Source organism: Pseudophryne corroboree, chromosome 6 (assembly GCF_028390025.1).
Source record: "Pseudophryne corroboree isolate aPseCor3 chromosome 6, aPseCor3.hap2, whole genome shotgun sequence".
Lineage (NCBI taxonomy): Eukaryota > Metazoa > Chordata > Amphibia > Anura > Myobatrachidae > Pseudophryne > Pseudophryne corroboree.
In genome coordinates this window covers 73,733,065-73,747,463 of record NC_086449.1, presented here as the reverse complement: position 1 = coordinate 73,747,463, position 14,399 = coordinate 73,733,065, and positions in this window count along the sequence as shown.

The window sequence follows — 14,399 nt, the reverse complement described above, 5'->3', positions numbered from 1 at the left end:
TAGCTCCAGAGGGATCGACCGCAGGCCCAGCCTTGATGTTCGGTCCCGGAGCCGCGCCGCCGTCCCCCTTACAGAGCCAGAAGCAAGAAGATGGTCCGGAAAATCGGCGGCATGAAGACATCCTGTCTTCAACAAGGTAGCGCACAGCACTGCAGCTGTGCGCCATTGCTCCTCATACACACTTCACACTCCGGTCACTGAGGGTGCAGGGCGCTGGGGGGGGGGGCGCCCTGAGGCAGCAATAAAAACACCTTGGCTGGCTAAAATACCTCAATATATAGCCCCTGGGGCTATATATGAGGTAAATACCCCTGCCAGAATCCCATAAAAAGCGGGAGAATAGGCCGCGAAAAAGGGGCGGAGCCTATCTCCTCAGCACACTGGCACCATTTTTCCCTCACAGCTCGGCTGGAAGGAAGCTCCCTGGCTCTTCCCTGCAATTCTACAGTACAGTAAGAGGGAAAAGAGAGGGGGGGCATTAAAATTGGCACTGTATACAGTATATTATATAAAAAGCAGCTATTAGGGACATAACTCAGTTAGTCCCTGTATATATATAGCGCTCTGGTGTGTGCTGGCATACTCTTACTCTGTCCCCCCAAAGGGCTTTTGTGGGTCCTGTCCTCTATTTGAGCATTCCCTGTGTGTGTGGAGTGTCGGTACGGCTGTGTCGACATGTTTGAGGAGGATAATGATGTGGAGGGGGAGCAGATGCCTTTAGCAGGGATGTCACCCCCTGGGGGTCAGACACCTGAGTGGATGGTATTATGGCAGGAAATGAGTGCACGTATAGACTCCTTACATAAAAAATTTGCCGACATGCCGACTGTGGGACAGCCGAGTCTTCAGCTCGTGCCTGTCCAGGTGTCTCAAAAGTCATCAGGGGCTCTGAAACGCCCGTTATCTCAGGTGGCACAAGTAGATGTCGACACGGATACTGACACCAGTGTCGACGACGATGAGTCAAATTTAATGCCCGTTAAGGCCATTCACTGCATGATTGAGGAAATGAAAGAGGTGTTAAATATTTCTGATTTACATCCAGGTACCACAAAAAAGGGTATTATGTTTGGGGAGAAAAAACTACCTGTAGTTTTTCCCCCGTCAGATGAATTAAATGAAGTGTGTGAAGAAGCGTGGGCTTCCCCTGATAAGAAATTGGTAATTCCTAAGAAGCTACTAATGGCGTTCCCTTTCCCGCCAGAGGATAGGTTACGTTGGGAAACACCCCCGAGGGTGGATAAAGCGCTCACACGTTTGTCTAAAAAGGTGGCACTACCGTCCCAGGATACGGCCGCCCTTAAGGAACCTGCTGATAGAAAGCAGGAGGCGATCCTGAAGTCTGTATATACACACTCAGGCATTATACTCAGACCAGCTATTGCGTCAGCATGGATGTGCAGTGCTGCCGCTGCGTGGTCAGATAAACTGTCAGAAAATATTGACACGTTAGACAGAGACACGATCCTGCTAACAATTGACCATATAAAAGACTCAGTCTTATACATGAGAGATGCACAGAGGGAAATCTGCCGGCTGGCATCTAAAATAAGTGCATTATCTATCTCTGCTAGGAGATGCTTATGGACTCGCCAGTGGACTGGAGATGCAGATTCCAAAAGGCACATGGAAGTCTTGCCTTATAAGGGGGAGGAATTATTTGGGGATGGTCTCTCCGACCTAGTTTCCACAGCAACGTCTGGGAAGTCAGCATTTTTACCCCATGTCCCCTCACAGCCTAAGAAGGCGCCATTTTATCAGGTTCAGTCCTTTCGGTCCCAGAAAAACAAGCGGGGAAAAGGAGGGTCTTTTCTGTCAAGAGGCAGAGGCAGGGGAAAAAGGCTGCAGCAAACAGCAGGTTCCCAGGAACAAAAGTCCTCCCCCGCTTCCTCTTCCAAGTCCGCCGCATGACGGTGGGGCTTCACAGGCGGAGCCAGGTACGGTGGGGGCCCGCCTCAGGAATTTCAGCGATCAGTGGGCCCGCTCACAGGTGGATCCCTGGATCCTTCAAATAGTATCTCAGGGATACAGGCTGGAATTCGAGGCGACTCCACCCCGCCGTTTCCTAAAATCCGCCTTGCCGATTGCTCCCTTAGACAGGGAGGCGGTGCTAGCAGCGATTCACAAGCTGTATTCCCAGCAGGTGATAATCAAGGTACCCCTACTTCAACAAGGCCGGGGTTACTATTCCACACTATTTGTGGTGCCGAAACCGGACGGTTCGGTGAGACCCATTTTAAATTTGAAATCCTTGAACACATACATAAAAAAATTCAAGTTCAAGATGGAATCGCTCAGGGCGGTTATTGCAAGCCTGGACGAGGGGGATTACATGGTATCCCTGGACATCAAGGATGCTTACCTGCATGTCCCCATTTACAATTCTCACCAGGAGTACCTCAGATTTGTGGTACAGGACTGCCATTACCAATTCCAGACGCTGCCGTTTGGACTCTCCACGGCACCGAGGGTATTTACCAAGGTTATGGCGGAAATGATGATACTCCTTCGAAAAAAAAGGGAGTTTTAATTATCCCATACTTGGACGATCTCCTAATAAAGGCACGATCCAAGGAACAGTTGTTAGTGGGAGTAGCACTATCTCAGGAAGTGCTGAGCCAGCACGGCTGGATTCTGAATATCCCAAAGTCACAGCTGGTCCCCACGACACGTCTAATGTTCCTGGGAATGATTCTGGACACGGCCCAGAAAAAAGTGTTTCTCCCGGAGGAGAAAGCCAGGGAGTTGTCTTCTCTAGTCAGAGACCTCCTAAAACCAAAACAGGTATCGGTGCATCACTGCACGCGGGTCCTGGGAAAGATGGTAGCTTCTTACGAAGCAATTCCATTCGGCAGGTTCCATGCCAGGATTTTTCAGTGGGACCTGTTGGACAAGTGGTCCGGATCGCATCTTCAGATGCATCGTTTAATAACCCTGTCTCCACGAACCAGGGTGTCTCTTCTGTGGTGGCTGCACAGTGCTCATCTTCTGGAGGGCCGCAGATTCGGCATACAGGACTGGGTCCTGGTGACCACGGATGCCAGCCTACGAGGCTGGGGGGCAGTCACAAAGGGAAGAAATTTCCAAGGACTATGGTCAAGTCAGGAGACTGCCCTTCACATAAATATTCTGGAACTAAGGGCCATTTACAATGCCCTAAGTCAAGCAAAATCCCTGCTCCTACACCAGCCGGTGCTGATCCAGTCAGACAACATCACGGCAGTCGCCCATGTGAATCGACAGGGCGGCACAAGAAGCAGGACGGCGATGGCAGAAGCCACAAAAATTCTCCGATGGGCGGAGAATCATGTACTAGGACTGTCAGCAGTGTTCATCCCGGGAGTGGACAACTGGGAAGCAGACTTTCTCAGCAGGCACGACCTCCACCCGGGAGAGTGGGGACTTCATCCAGAAGTCTTCCAAATGATTGTAAATCAATGGGGTCGTCCACAGGTGGACATGATGGCGTCCCGCCTAAACAAAAAACTAGAGAAGTATTGCGCCAGGTCAAGAGACCCTCAGGCGATAGCTGTGGACGCTCTAGTGACGCTCTAGTGACACCGGGGTGTACCGGTCAGTTTATGTGTTCCCTCCTCTACCTCTCATACCAAAGGTATTGAGAATAATAAGAAAGCGAGGAGTAAACACAATTCTCGTGGTTCCGGATTGGCCGAGAAGAGCGTGGTACCCGGAACTTCAAGAGATGATCTCAGAGGACCCGTGGTCTCTGCCGCTCAGACAGGACCTGCTGCAGCAGGGCCCCTGTCTGTTCCAAGACTTACCGCGGCTGCGTTTGACGGCATGGCGGTTGAACGCCGGATCCTGAAGGAAAAGGGCATTCCGGAGGAAGTCATTCCTACGCTTATTAAAGCCAGGAAAGATGTTGCGGCAAAGCATTATCACCGCATATGGCGGAAATATGTTGCATGGTGCGAGGCCAAAAAGGCCCCAACAGAGGAATTTCAACTAGGTCGATTTCTGCATTTCCTGCAAGCAGGAGTGAATATGGGCCTAAAACTGGGCTCCATTAAGGTACAGATCTCGGCTCTGTCGATTTTCTTTCAAAAAGAACTAGCTTCAGTACCTGAAGTTCAGACATTTGTGAAAGGAGTGCTGCATATTCAGCCCCCATTTGTGCCTCCTGTGGCACCTTGGGATCTCAACGTGATGTTGAGTTTCTTAAAATCACATTGGTTTGAGCCACTAAAAACCGTGGATCTGAAATATCTCACGTGGAAAGTGGTCATGTTATTGGCCTTGGCTTCAGCCAGGCGAGTGTCAGAGTTGGCGGCTTTATCATGTAAAAGCCCTTATCTGATTTTCCATATGGATAGGGCAGAATTGAGGACTCGTCCCCAGTTTCTCCCTAAGGTGGTGTCAGCGTTTCACCTGAACCAGCCTATTGTGGTGCCTGCGGCTACTAAGGATTTGGAGGACTCCAAGTTGCTAGACGTTGTCAGGGCCCTGAAAATATATGTTTCCAGGACGGCTGGAGTCAGAAAATCTGGCTCGCTGTTTATCCTGTATGCACCCAACAAGCTGGGTGCTCCTGCTTCTAAGCAGACTATTGCTCGTTGGATTTGTAGTACAATTCAGCTTGCACATACTGTGGCAGGCCTGCCACAGCCAAAATCTGTCAATGCCCATTCCACAAGGAAGGTGGGCTCATCTTGGGCGGCTGCCCGAGGGGTCTCGGCTTTACAACTTTGCCGAGCAGCTACTTGGTCAGGGGCAAACACGTTTGCAAAATTCTACAAATTTGATACCCTGGCTGAGGAGGACCTGGAGTTCTCTCATTCGGTGCTGCAGAGTCATCCGCACTCTCCCGCCCGTTTGGGAGCTTTGGTATAATCCCCATGGTCCTTACGGAGTTCCCAGCATCCACTAGGACGTTAGAGAAAATAAGAATTTACTCACTGGTAATTCTATTTCTCGTAGTCCGTAGTGGATGCTGGGCGTCCATCCCGAGTGCGGTTTATCTGCAATACTTGTACATAGTTATTGTTAACTAAATCGGGTTATTGTTGAGCCATCTGTTGAGAGGCTCTATTGTTTCATACTGTTAACTGTGTTTCATATCACGAGTTGTACGGTGTGATTGGTGTGGCTGGTATGAGTCTTACCCGGGATTCAAAATCCTTCCTTATTGTGTACGCTCGTCCGGGCACAGTACCTAACTGAGGCTTGGAGGAGGGTCATAGTGGGAGGAGCCAGTGCACACCAGGTAGTCTAAGATCTTTCTAGAGTGCCCAGCCTCCTTCGGAGCCCGCTATTCCCCATGGTCCTTACGGAGTTCCCAGCATCCACTACGGACTACGAGAAATAGAATTACCGGTGAGTAAATTCTTATTTTCTCCACAGCACACTGCAGAAGCTGGCTCCCCGGACTCTCCCCTGCTGACCACGGTTACAGAGGGCATAAAAGAGGGGGACGGGGGCACATGTAATTGGAGCAGTGAAGTGTGTTTATAATATATATATATATATATATATATATATATATATATTTCTCTGACGTCCTAGTGGATGCTGGGTACTCCGTAAGGACCATGGGGAATAGACGGGCTCCGCAGGAGACTAGGCACTCTTAAAAGAAAGATTAGGTACTATATCTGGTGTGCACTGGCTCCTCCCTCTATGCCCCTCCTCCAGACCTCAGTTAGAATCTGTGCCCGGCCAGAGCTGGATGCACCTAGTGGGATCTCCTGAGCTTACTAGAAAAGAAAGTATTTGTTAGGTTTTTATTTTCAGTGAGATCTGCTGGCAACAGACTCACTGCTACGAGGTACTGAGGGGAGAGAAGCAAACCTACCTGCTTGCAGCTAGCTTGTGCTTCTAAGGCTACTGGACACCATTAGCTCCAGAGGGATCGAACACCGGGCCCGACCTCGATCGTCCGTTCCCGGAGCCGCGCCGCCGTCCCCCTTGCAGAGCCAGAAGACGGAAGAACAGGAGAAAATCGGCGGCTGAAGACTCTGGTCTTCAATAAGGTAGCGCACAACACTGCAGCTGTGCGCCATTGCTCCCACAGCACACCACACGCTCCGGTCACTGGTGGGTGCAGGGCGCTGGGGGGGGGCGCCCTGGGCTGCAATATGTATACCTTTTTGGCAAAATGCACATAATACAGTTATAAACTGTATATGTGCCTAATCCCCCGCCATAAATTTTATTAAAAAAGCGGGAGAAGCCCGCCGCTGAAGGGGCGGGGCTATCTTCCTCAGCACAGCCAGCGCCATTTTCTCTTCACAGCTCCGCTGGAAGGATGCTCCCCAGGCTCTCCCCTGCAGTATACACTACGGAAAGGGTAAAAAAGAGAGGGGGGGCACAAATTTAGGCGCAAAAGGTGATATAAGCAGCTATTGGGGGAAAATTCACTTTGTGTTAGTGTAAATCACTCTGTTATATAGCGCTCTGGTGTGTGCTGGCATACTCTCTCTCTGTCTCCCCAAAGGACTTTGTGGGGTCCTGTCCTCAGTCAGAGCATTCCCTGTGTGTGTGCGGTGTGTCGGTACGGCTGTGTCGACATGTTTGATGAGGACGCTTACGTGGAGGCGGAGCAGGAGCCGATAAGTGTGATGTCGCCCCCTGCGGGGCCGACACCAGAGTGGATGGATATGTGGACAGTGTCAACTCCTTGCATAAAAGGTTCGATGACGTAACAGCTTTGGGACAGCCGGCATCTCAGCCCGCGCCTGCCCAGGCGTCTCAGAGGCCATCTGGGGCTCAAAAACGCCCGCTACCTCAGATGGCAGACACAGATGTCGACACGGAGTCTGAGTCCAGTGTAGACGAGGATGAGACAAATGTACAATCCACAAGGGCCATCCGATGCATGATTATGGCAATGAAAAATGTGTTGCACATTTCTGACATTAACCCGGTTACCACTAAAAAGGGTATTATGTTTGGGGAGAAAAAGCAGCCAGTGACTTTTCCCCCATCTGATGAGTTAAATGAATTGTGTGAAGAAGCGTGGTGTTCCCCAGATAAGAAATTAGTGATTTCTAAGAGGTTACTAATGGCGTACCCTTTCCCGCCAACGGACAGGTTGCGTTGGGAAACATCCCCTAGGGTGGACAAGGCGCTCACACGCTTATCAAAAATGGTGGCACTGCCGTCTCAGGATACGGCTGCCTTAAAGGAGCCTGCAGATAGAAAGCAGGAGGCTATCCTGAAGTCTGTGTATACACACTCAGGTACTATACTGAGACCTGCTATTGCTTCAGCATGGATGTGTAGTGCTGCAGCAGCATGGTCTGATACCCTGTCAGATAACATTGATTCCCTTGACAGGGATACTATTTTGCTAACCATAGAGCATATTAAAGACGTAGTCTTATATATGAGGGATGCACAGAGGGACATTTGCCGGCTGGCATCTAGAATTAATGCAATGTCCATTTCTGCCAGGAGAGTATTATGGACTCGGCAGTGGATAGGTGATGCTGATTCTAAAAGGCACATGGAAGTTTTGCCTTATACAGGTGAGGAATTGTTTGGGGACGGTCTCTCGGACCTCGTATCCACAGCAACAGCTGGGAAGTCGACTTTTTTACCTCAGGTTCCCTCACAGCCTAAGAAAGCACCGTATTATCAAGTACAGTCCTTTCGGCCTCAGAAAGGCAAGCGGGTCAGAGGCGCGTCCTTTCTGCCCAGAGGCAGGGGTAGAGGGAAAAAGCTGCACCAGACAGCCAGTTCCCAGGAACAAAAATCCTCCCCTGCTTCCACTAAGTCCACCGCATGACGCTGGGGCTCCACTGGTGGAGCCAGGTGCGGTGGGGGCCCGTCTCCGGAACTTCAGCGACCAGTGGGTTCGCTCACAGGTGGATCTCTGGGTTCTACAAGTGGTATCTCAGGGATACAAGCTGGAGTTCGAGGCGTCTCCCCCTCGCCGTTACCTCAAATCAGCCTTGCCAGCTACTCCCAAGGAAAGGGAGGTAGTACTGGCGGCAATTCACAAGCTGTACCTTCAGCAGGTAATAATCAAAGTTCCCCTCCTTCAACAGGGACGGGGTTACTATTCCACAATGTTTGTGGTACCGAAACCAGACGGTTCGGTGAGACCCATTCTAAATTTGAAATCCTTGAACACTTATATAAGGAAGTTCAAGTTCAAAATGGAATCGCTCAGGGCGGTTATTGCAAGCCTGGAAGAGGGGGATTTTATGGTGTCACTGGACATCAAGGATGCTTACCTACATGTCCCCATTTCCCCACCTCACCAGGAGTACCTCAGGTTTGTGGTACAGGACTGCCATTACCAATTCCAGACGTTGCCGTTTGGTCTGTCCACGGCACCGAGGGTATTTACCAAGGTAATGGCCGAAATGATGATACTCCTTCGAAAGAAGGGAGTTATAATTATCCCGTACTTGGACGATCTCCTTATAAAGGCAAGGTCCAAGGAGCAGTTGTTAGTCGGAGTAGCACTATCTCGGGAAGTGCTACAACAGCACGGCTGGATTCTGAATATCCCAAAGTCGCAGCTGATTCCTACGACACGTCTGCTGTTCTTGGGCATGATTCTGGACACAGAACAGAAGAAGGTGTTTCTCCCGGAGGAGAAGGCCAAGGAGTTGTCATCTCTGGTCAGAGACCTCCTGAAACCAAAACAGGTGTCGGTGCATCACTGCACGCGAGTCCTGGGAAAGATGGTAGCTTCTTACGAAGCAATTCCCTTCGGCAGGTTCCATGCAAGGATCTTTCAGTGGGATCTGTTAGACCGGATCGCATCTTCAGATGCATCGGCTGATCACCCTGTCCCCGAGGGCCAGGGTGTCTCAGCTGTGGTGGCTGCAGAGTGCTCATCTTCTCGAGGGCCGTAGATTCGGCATTCAGGACTGGGTCCTGGTGACCACGGATGCAAGCCTCCGAGGTTGGGGGGCAGTCACTCAGGGAAGAAACTTCCAAGGACAGTGGTCGAGTCAGACCTTGAACTAAGGGCCATTTACAATGCCCTAGGTCAAGCAGAACCCCTGCTTCAAGACCAACCGGTGCTGATTCAGTCAGACAACATCACGGCGGTCGCCCATGTAAACCGACAGGGCGGCACAAGAAGCAGGATGGCGATGGCAGAAGCCACAAGGATTCTCCGATGGGCGGAGAATCACGTGCTAGCACTGTTAGCGGTGTTCATTCCGGGAGTGGACAACTGGGAAGCAGACTTCCTCAGCAGGCACGACCTCCACCCGGGAGAGTGGGGACTTCATCCAGAAGTCTTCACGCAGATTGTAAACCGTTGGGAACGGCCACAGGTGGACATGATGGCGTCCCGCCTCAACAAAAAGCTAAAAAAATATTGCGCCAGGTCAAGAGACCCTCAGGCGATAGCTGTGGACGCACTAGTGACACCGTGGGTGTACCAGTCGGTTTATGTGTTCCCTCCTCTTCCTCTCATACCCAAGGTACTGAGGATAGTAAGAAAGAGAGGAGTAAGAACTATACTCATCGTTCCGGATTGGCCAAGAAGAACTTGGTACCCAGAACTACAAGAAATGATCTCAGAGGAACCATGGCCTCTGCCTCTCAGACAGGACCTGTTACAGCAGGGGCCCTGTCTGTTCCAAGACTTACCGCGGCTGCGTTTGACGGCATGGCGGTTGAACGCCGGATCCTAACGGAAAAGGGCATTCCAGATTAAGTGATTCCTACGCTGATAAAGGCTAGGAAAGTCGTGACAGCACAACATTATCACCGTATATGGCGAAAATATGTTGCTTGGTGTGAGGCCAGGAAGGCCCCAACAGAGGAATTTCAGCTGGGTCGATTTCTGCACTTCCTACAGTCAGGAGTGACTATGGGCCTAAAATTGGGTTCCATTAAAGTCCAGATTTCGGCCCTGTCTATTTTCTTTCAAAAAGAACTGGCTTCACTACCTGAAGTTCAGACGTTTGTTAAGGGAGTGCTGCATATTCAGCCCCCTTTTGTGCCTCCAGTGGCACCTTGGGATCTCAACGTAGTGTTGGATTTCCTAAAATCACATTGGTTTGAGCTACTTCAGACCGTGGAGTTGAAGTATCTCACGTGGAAGGTAGTCATGCTGTTGGCCTTGGCCTCAGCTAGGCGTGTGTCAGAATTGGCAGCTTTGTCCTGTAAAAGCCCATATCTGATTTTCCATATGGACAGGGCAGAATTGAGGACTCGTCCCCAATTTCTCCCTAAGGTGGTATCAGCGTTTCATTTGAACCAACCTATTGTGGTGCCTGCGGCTACTCGGGACTTGGAAGATTCCAAGTTGCTGGACGTAGTCCGGGCCCTGAAAATCTATGTTTCCAGGACGGCTAGAGTCAGAAAAACTGACTCGCTGTTTATCCTGCATGCACCCAACAAGCTGGGTGCTCCTGCTTCAAAGCAGACTATTGCTCGCTGGATCTGTAGCACGATTCAACTTGCACATTCTGCGGCTGGACTGCCGCATCCTAAATCAGTAAAAGCCCATTCCACGAGGAAGGTGGGCTCTTCTTGGGCGGCTGCCCGAGGGGTCTCGGCTTTACAACTTTGCAGAGCTGCTACTTGGTCGGGATCAAACACTTTTGCAAAATTCTACAAGTTTGATACCCTGGCTGAGGAGGACCTTGAGTTACTCATTCGGTGCTGCAGAGTCATCCGCACTCTCCCGCCCGTTTGGGAGCTTTGGTATAATCCCCATGGTCCTTACGGAGTACCCAGCATCCACTAGGACGTCAGAGAAAATAAGAATTTACTCACCGGTAATTCTATTTCTCGTAGTCCGTAGTGGATGCTGGGAGCCCGTCCCAAGTGCGGACTTTCTGCAATACATGTATATAGTTATTGCTGAACTAAAGGGTTATTCTTATGAGCCATCTGTTGAATGAGGCTCAGTTGTTGTTCATACTGTTAACTGGGTATAGTTATCACAAGTTGTACGGTGTGATTGGTGTGGCTGGTACGAGTCTTACCCTGGATTCCAAATCCTTTCCTAGTAATGTCAGCTCTTCCGGGCACAGTTTCCCTAACTGAGGTCTGGAGGAGGGGCATAGAGGGAGGAGCCAGTGCACACCAGATATAGTACCTAATCTTTCTTTTAAGAGTGCCCAGTCTCCTGCGGAGCCCGTCTATTCCCCATGGTCCTTACGGTGTACCCAGCATCCACTACGGACTACGAGAAATATAATTACCGGTGAGTAAATTCTTATATATATATATATATATATATATATAACAATATAACAATAAAAGCGCTGTACTACTGGGATTATATTCCAGTCCGGTGGCGCTGGGTGTGTGCTGGCATACTCTCTCTGTCTCTCCAAAGGGCCTTATTGGGGGAACTGTCTCCATATAGATATATCCCTGAGTGTGTGGGGGTGTCGGTATGTGTGTGTCGGCATGTCTGAAGCGGAAGGCTCATCTAAGGAGGAGGTGGAGCATATGATTGTGGTGTCTCCGTCGGCAATGCCGACACCTGATTGGTTGGACATGTGAAATGTTTTCAATGCAAATGTGACTTTATTACATAAAAGATTGGACAAAGCAGAGTCCAGGGAAAAAGCAGGGAGTCAATCCATGGCGTTAACTGTGTCACAGGGCCCTTCAGGGTCTCAAAAACGTCCCCTATCCCAAATAGCAGACACTGATACTGACACGGATTCTGACTCCAGTGTCGACTACGATGATGCGAGGTTACACCCAAGGGTGGCCCAAAGTATTCATTATATGATTATTGCAATAAAAGATGTTTTGCATATCACAGATGACCCCTCTGTCCCTGACACGAGGGTACACATGTTTAAGGAAAAGAAACCTGAGGTAACATTTCCCCATCTCATGAGCTGAACGCATTATTTGAAAAGGCTTGGGAAACTCCAGACAAAGGACTGCAAATTCCCAAAAGAATTGTTATGGCGTATCCTTTCCCTGCACAGGACAGGGTACGATGGGAATCCTCGCTCAAGGTGGACAAGGCTTTAACGCGCTTATCCAAGAAGGTGGCGCTACCGTCTCCAATACACATACTGGTGCTTTGCTCAGACCGGCAATAGCATCGGCTTGGGTTTGTAGCGCGGTAGCAGCTTGGACAGATACCATGTCAGCTGATATTGATACCCTAGAGAGGGATACCAATTTGTTGACCTTAGGTCACATCAAAGACGCAGTCTTATATATGAGAGACGTCGGGCTACTAGGTTCAAGGGCCTACGCCATGGCGATCTCGGCTAGGCGAGCACTGTGGACCCGCCAATGGACGGGTGATGCCGACTCAAAGGGGCGTATGGAAGTTTTACCTTACAAGGGTGAGGTTGTATTTGGGGAAGGTCTCGCGGACCTGGTTTCCACAGCTACCGCGCGTAAAATTACTTTTTTGCCTTATGTTCCCCCACAGCAAAAGAAAACACCACAGTATCAGATGCAGTCCTTTCGGCCGCATAAGTCCAAAAGAGGTCGGGGCTCTTCCTCGCCAGAGGCAAGGGTAGAGGGAAAAGAATGCCTGCTACGGCCAGTTCCCAGGAACAGAAGTCCTCCCCGGCTTCTACTAAATCCACTGCATGACGCTGGGGCTCCACTGAATGAGTCCGCACCGGTGGGGGCACGTCTTTGACTCTTCAGCCACGTCTGGGGTCAGTCGGACGTGGATCCTTGGGCGATGGTAATAGTATCCCAAGGCTACAAGCTGGAATTCGAAGACGTGCCTCCTCGCCGATTCTTCAAATCGGCTCCCCAGAGAGGGAGATAGTTTTAGCTGCAGTTCAAAAGCTGTGTCAACAGCAAGTGATTATCAAGGTTCCCCTAATACATCAGGGAAAAGGGTACTATTCAACCTTATTTCTCTAACGTCCTAGTGGATGCTGGGGACTCCGTAAGGACCATGGGGAATAGCGGGCTCCGCAGGAGACTGGGCACTCTAAAGAAAGATTTTTCTCCTTCATCCACTAGGGGCCACTGGAGCGTAGTTACAATGGGGAAATAGTAGGCAGTAATTGGGAGCTGGCACTTTAAAATTCTCACACTGTGGCTAGCTCCTCCCCTACTATCTCCCCTCCAAGCCAGTCTTAGTTAGTGCCCGAGGTGAGCTGGTTCACTTGGGTTTAGCTGAAGAAATTTTTCTTTTTTCTTTTCATTTTTCTTTCATACACACACACAGACTGGCAGCTCTGCCACTGCCAGTCTGCACCGCGGGAGCTGCCGGCGGGGTCCCATCGCAGCTGCGTGCGGCTCGGGATGGGCCCCGGCTGAGGGAGACACTGAGCTCTCCTGAGCTGGCCGGACACCGCTGCGTGCGGCGCGTGTCGGGGCCGCTCCACCAGCAGAAGATTATGGCAGCGGTGAGTATAAGTGGCCGGACACCGCTGCGTGCGGCGCGTGTTGGGGCCGCTCTGTCGAGCAGTGTAAACACCGCTGAGTGCGGCGTGTGTCGGGAAGGACAGTGGGGAGTACAATCCCCCCCTCCTTCCAGACTGATTTATTATTTTACACTGTCAGTATTAAGGTGCATATGTGGTGCTTTGGACCCCTATACTCCCCAGTAGGCTGGAGCGTATCAAGGGCGCACTTTGTATTTTAAACATTAGTGGGAGCTTCAGCCCTCTGTAAGCGGGCTCAGCGCTCTCCACTCCCCGGCCGCAGTATACATGCAGCCGGGTGATACATGCTTCCCGCTTATTTTTGCATGGGCGCCGAAGGTGGAGGGGGCGGAGCTAACTCCGGCTTCGTACGGCGGCCTCAGCGCTCTCCGCTCCCCGGCCGCAGCATACAGGCGGCCGGGGATATACAGGGCGCTTCCCGCTTCAGGTACAGCAGCGGGTTTCATTTTTGAAATTGGCGCCGGAGCGGGGGGGGGCGGAGCTAACTCCCGCTCTGTACGGCGGGCTCAGCGCTCTCCGCTCCCCGGCCGCTACAGCATCGCGCACAAGTCCTCCGCTCTCCGGCCGCTACAGCACCGCTTAATAGTCCTCCGCTCCCTGGGGCCGCTGCAATGAAGTTATTTTACAGATAACAGGTGAGGGTGAAGCTTATTCCCGCTTGACTCAGCGGGCTCCCGGCGGCGGCTCGCAGCGCTCATTGTCACATTCTGTGCATGGAGATGCTAAAATTTTGTGTTTATCTCACTTTGTCTGCCATTCCTTCCTGCAGGAGAGTCCTCTGCCAGGCATTTCATAGAGGCTGTAGATCAGGGAGCCTGCTCTATAACAGGAGCTGGGGCTCAGCTCATTAATGATTGAAATCTAGTGTGCAATATTTATTTACCCTACAGTATTTCACATAGACAGTATTTATCTACCCTGTTGGGTTCACTGTGTGTGTGGGTGTTTGTGTGTGTATAGTATATATATATATATATATATATATGTATGTGTGCGGGTGTATATGTATGTATATATATATATATATATATATATGCATACAATGCCATATATAGGGGGTAAAACAAACCACTT